At 42.7% G+C, this 5,797-nt stretch overlaps 1 pseudogene; it reads right to left on the reverse strand.

Annotated features, from left to right (window-relative positions):
- Window positions 1-1,503: 1,503 nt before the first annotated feature.
- LOC145811937 (uncharacterized) lies at window positions 1,504-5,339 on the reverse strand (annotated as a pseudogene).
- Window positions 5,340-5,797: the final 458 nt, after the last annotated feature.

Below are 5,797 nucleotides of genomic sequence, written 5' to 3' on the forward strand. Positions count from 1 at the left end.
TAACTACAATGCAAGATTGATAGAAGAAATATAAAGTTTGAAACAAAAAGAGATGATTTACCTTTAAGTAGTGAAGAAAGAGGGAAAGAAAGATGATTCGCGGGAAAAGATGGTGGTCGCCGGAGATTCGACGGACGGAGAGGAAATAGGGCGCCGGCAGTGAGATGGTGGTGAGGAAGAAGGAGGGTGAAGGTTGGTGATGGTGGGGTTTGATGGAGTTTGTGGGTGTGTGGGGCTTAGAGAGAGAAGAAGAAATTGAAGAAGAAGAAAAAGATGAGAGGGGTAGAGTGAGAGAGATGGTTGGGAAAGTGATAGTCAACATGTGGTAGGGTTTGGTTAAATGTTTTTTTTTAATTATTATTATTATTAATAAACAAAATAAAGAAGAATATATAAATATATATACACGAATATTTTTATTTTTTTTTATTTTATATTTTTTTTCTTCTTAAAAAAATAAAAAAAATATAAATATAAATAAAATGAAATCAGATAAAATAGTAATAAAAATAAAAATAAATAAAATAAATCTGCAGTTTTTTTTTTTTTTTTTTTTTTTCTGGAACGCTCGTGCACCCATTTGGGCCGCACGAGTGTCTATTTTTGGCCACTCCTGCGGCGGGATTGGGCCGCTCCTGCGACGTTTGGGCAGTAGCCATTTGGGCTCGGGCCGCTTGTGCGCCCAGCTCATCTGCTCGTGCGGTTTTTTTTTTTTTTTTTTTGCTGGACCGCTCGTGCGCCCATTTGGGCTGCACGAGCGCCTATTTTTGGGCCACTCTTGCGGCGTAAAAGCAGTAGCCTTTTTGGTTGGACAGCTCGTGCGCTAAACCCATCCGCTCATGCGGTTAAGTTTGAGGGCTTCGTTCGTGTGCCCATGCGAGACGCATGTGCGGTCTGGGATTTTTTTTTTTTTTAAATGACCAAGTACCACACATTTTTTTTTATAAAATTGACCAAGTACAACAAATTTATTTATTTATTTATTTTTTTAAAAAGATTAAAGAAAAGAAATTAAAAACCAAGTACAACCCAAATCATGCTAAATCATTTCTACCTTCATTTGACATTCGAAATAAATATAGCACTTTAGAAAATATCGGAATGCCTAACAAGGGTATATTCTTCACGTGAAAAACACGAGTACTACTTTTCTCCCTAACAACAGGGTGACAGACTAGGTTGATTCGGTATCTAGAATCGAGGCGCATAAAGCTAACTCGACCTATGGGGCTGCCATACAGAGTTCAAGCCGGGGTGATTTTGAAGCAATCTTCACACCCCTGGGTATTTAAATTAGACTCTAGTTTCAGAAATTCCAAACTTTTGTGTTCTAGGCTTTGCCATTTGCACTCTAGTTTCCACCGTCTCTGTTGGTCTCCTAGGAACTCACTACAAACACAGTTAGGTGGCCATACCAGGCCGTCAGATGCCGTTCGGGCACGGCTAACACCAAAGGAATTACACCTTTAGAGGATTTAAAGTCTCCTAGACTCAAAGTAATCACTATGGAAGATATATTGGGTCCGTTAGATGGGCAACCTCAATCATCTCCCCTTTCTCAATACAATCCACATAATGTTTCAATCTTTGGCCATTGACCTTGAAGGTCATACCATCTTGTGGGTTTTTAATTTCAACCGCCCCATGCGGAAAGACTTCTATAACCTCGTTTAGGCCATTCCATCGAGACCGGAGTTTACTTGGGAACAGCCGCAATTTAGCATTGAATAGCCACAGTTTTTGGTGAGGCTCAAAGGACTTACGAGAAATATATTTATCATGAAATGTCTTAGCTCTAGCCTTGTAAATTTTAGAACTCTCATACGTATCATTGCGGAGCTCCTCTAACTCATTGAGTTGGAGCTTTCGATGGTCACTGACTTTGGCCATATCAAAATTGAATTTCCTAATGGCCCACAAAGCCCGGTGTTCTAACTCAACAGGGAGATGACACGGTTTTCCAAACACAATCCTATATGGAGACATCCCGATGGGTGTCTTATATGCAGTGCGATAGGCCCAAAGAGCATCTACCAACCTAGTGGACCAATCTCTCCTATCGGGCCTCACAGTTTTCTTGAGGATGTGTTTAACCTCCCTATTAGAAACCTTTACGTTACCACTAGTCTAGGGATGGTAGGGAGTGCTAACTTTGTGAGTGATCATATATTTGCGCACCAACGCCTTGAAGAATCGGTTGCAAAAATGTTTGCCACCGTCGCTAATTATGGCACGTGGGAACCCAAAATGACAAAAAATGGTCTCATGGAGGAATTTAACCACAACCTTATGATCATTCGTTCTGGTTGCCACTGCCTCCACCCACTTGGAAACATAGTCCACAGCCACCAAAATGTATTCAAAGCCAAAAGATGGTGGAAAGGGACCCATAAAGTCAATGCCCCAAACATAAAAAATCTCAACAATTAAAATAGGGGTCATTGGCATCATGTCTCGCCGTGACATAGAGCCCATGCGTTGACAACACTCGCAAGCTCTACAAAAGTTATGGGCATTTTTTAAGATAGAGGGCTAGCAAAACCCACATTGTAAAACCTTGGCGGCCGTTTTCTGTCCATTGAAATGGCCGCCACATGCATGAGAGTGACAAAATGTGAGAATGCTATGGGTTTCACTCTCAGGCACACAATGCCGAATCACTTGATCCGGACAATACTTAAACAATTCTGGGTCTTCCCAGAAATACTGCTTGGCTTGTGAAAAAAATCGGTCTTTGTCTTGCTTAGACCAAGTTTTCAGAATTTGACCAACTGCAAAGTAATTTACTATATAAGCAAACCACGGGAGGGTCAAGTGTGAAATCGCAAGAAGTTGCTCGTCCAGAAACGAGTCGTGCAAGGCTAAGGGATCACTCGTGTGCTCAATAAAGATGCGGGATAGATGATCTGCAACTACATTCTTGGATCCCTTATTGTCCCAGATTTCTAGGTTGAACTCTTGAAGTAGTAAAATACACCTAATCAATCTAGGTTTGGTCTATTTCTTTGATAGTAAATACCACAAAGCAGCATGATCAGTGAAGACGATGACCTTGGAACCTAGGAGGTAGGACCGAAATTTATCTAGGGCAAATACCACAGCTAGCAACTCTTTCTCGGAGGTAGTGTAATTCAATTGAGCATCAGAAAGAGTACAACTAGCATAGGATATGACATGGGGCACTTTATTCACCCTAGCCCAAGATAGCGCCAAGGGCATAATCAAATGCATCGTACATGATTTCGAAATGAAATGACCACTCAGTAGACTGCATGATAGAGGCAGTAGAAAGGACCGCTTGCAACGTTTCAAAGGCTTTAAAATAAGCCTCAACAAAAACAAAAGGTGCGTCCTTAGTAAGTAAACTACATAAAGGATGGGATATTTTACTAAAATCTTAAATGAATCGATGGTAAAAACCTGCATGCCCTAGGAAAGACCTAACTTGACGCACAGAGTTGGGTGGAGGAAGACCTGTAATGAGATCAACCTTAGCTTTGTCAACCTCTATACCTCGAGGGGACACAATATGTCCTAACACTATCCCCTCGTGAACCATAAAATGACTCTTCTCCCAACTCAAAATCAAATTTGTCTCCACACATCAAATAAGGACTTTAGTTAAGTTTTGAAGACATTCCTCAAAAGACGGCCCAAATACGGAGAAGTCATCCATGAAGACCTCTAAAAATTTCTCTACCATGTTAGAGAAAATAACCATCATACACCGTTGAAAAGTCGTCGGTGCATTACATAGCCCAAAAGGCATGCGCCTATAAGCAAAAGTGCCAAAAGGGCAAGTAAATGTGGTCTTTTCCTGGTCAGCAGGGTACACCGGGACTTGATTATATCCCGAGTAGCCATCAAGAAAACAATAGAACCCCTGCCCCGCTAACGTCTCAAGAATTTGATCAATAAATGGCAGAGAAAAATAGTCCTTCCTAGTCATGGAATTCAATCTCCTATAATCAATGCACACTCGCCACCCAGTAGTGGTTCGTGTGGAGACCAACTCTCCTCGCTTATTCTCAACAGCAGTGGTTCGTGTGGAGACCAACTTTCCTCGTTCATTCTCAACAACAGTGATGCCTGATTTTTTAGGCACCACTTGTGTGTGACTCACCCACTTGCTATCCGAGATGGGGATATAATACCCGCATCTAGTAGTTTCAATACTTCATTTTTCACCACATCTTTCATATTAGGATTAAGCCTCCGTTACATTTCACGAGAAGGTTTGGTGTCCTCCTCAAGATGTATATAATGCATGCACACGGAGGGATCTATCCCTCTCAGATCAGCCATCGACCACCCTGTAGAACTCCGATGTGCCACAAGAACACTCATTAATTGACTCTCTTGCTCTGCAGTCAAGTCAGATGTAATGATGACTGGTAAAGTATCTTGGGGCCCTAAAAATGCATACTTGAGTGTGGCCGGGAGTGGCTTTAACTCAAGTGTAGGTGGTGTGACTAAAGATGGTACGGCGGGCTCCCTTGACAGAGGAGGAAGTGACTCAAACCGGGCTTTCCACGGAGGAAAATCTGGTGTAGAAAAAGTATTAAGTAAAGCCTTTACCTCCTCAACCGACCTGTCAATATCTAAATTCTCAAACCCAAAATGAGCTAAAGCCTCTAGAGGGTCCTCTACAAGAATGGAGGGCAAAGCTTCCTCCACAATCTCGTCCACAGCATCCACAAATAAGCACTCATTTCTCTCATGGGATTGTTGGGATGCTTGGAAAACATTAAGTTTCACTTGCATGTTACCAAATGAAACTTTCATAACCCTGGTCCGACAATTAAGCATGCATTGGTCGTAACCAAGAAAGGTCGACCTAAGATCACCAGGATTTGTTTCCTAGAACTGGCTACCGGTTCCATATCTAAAACCAAAAAGTCAACAGGAAAGTAAAACCTATTGACCTTCACTAGCACATCCTCAATCATGCCACGTGGCACTTTGAGGGACCGGTCAGTCAACTGGAGAGTGACAGTAGTGGGCTTCAACTCGCCAAGCCCAAATTCCTCGTACATAGAGTACGGCAACAAATTGACACTAGCCACTAAATCTAACAAGGCCCTATCAATGAAATGGTCCCCTATAATGCATGCAATAGTTGGGGCACCCAGGTCCTTAAACTCAGGAGGTGTGTCATTCAACAAGATGAAGCTTACTTGCTCCATGAGGATGACCTTTTGGGACACGTGTGTCCGGGATTTACGCTTTTGCGTACAAAGGTCCTTCAGAAATTTAGCATAGGAGGGTACTTGCTTAATCACCTCCAACAGGGAGAGGTTGATTTTTACCTGTTTAAAGACCTCTATCATTGCTTCCATAGATGCCGCCTTCTTATTAAAAGGGAATGGTGTATCAAGGCATTGGGGAAAGGGTGCCTTAGGCACATATGGTGCTGTAGACACCCTATTTTTGACCGACCTTCAGACTCAGACATCATCGATTGAGCGCTCGGTGATGACACATGTTGTGCTCGTTCTGAGGTTTTGGAGTTTTGGCTGAGAGCCTTACCCCCGGACCTCGGGACCCTTTTGTGCTTTGCCTTGATTTGCGAACCAAGTTCTGTTTTCTCTTCCCGAAGGGTGGGAGAGGTCTCGTAGACCATCTCTCAGTGACCATAGGCTACTTTTCATGGTCGTAGGCCACTGTTCCCGTTTGGAGACTAGTTTCTGATTTTTGGAGCCGTCGACCGTGCGCCTCGGTTCGAGACCGCTTAACATTCTCCGTTTGCTCTGGTTTTTGGCACACACCTTGTTTCCTCTGTCTAGAGGGACACTGT

This window comes from Camellia sinensis, chromosome 2, assembly GCF_055761805.1.
Source record: "Camellia sinensis isolate YWXY chromosome 2, ASM5576180v1, whole genome shotgun sequence".
NCBI classification, from domain to species: domain Eukaryota; kingdom Viridiplantae; phylum Streptophyta; class Magnoliopsida; order Ericales; family Theaceae; genus Camellia; species Camellia sinensis.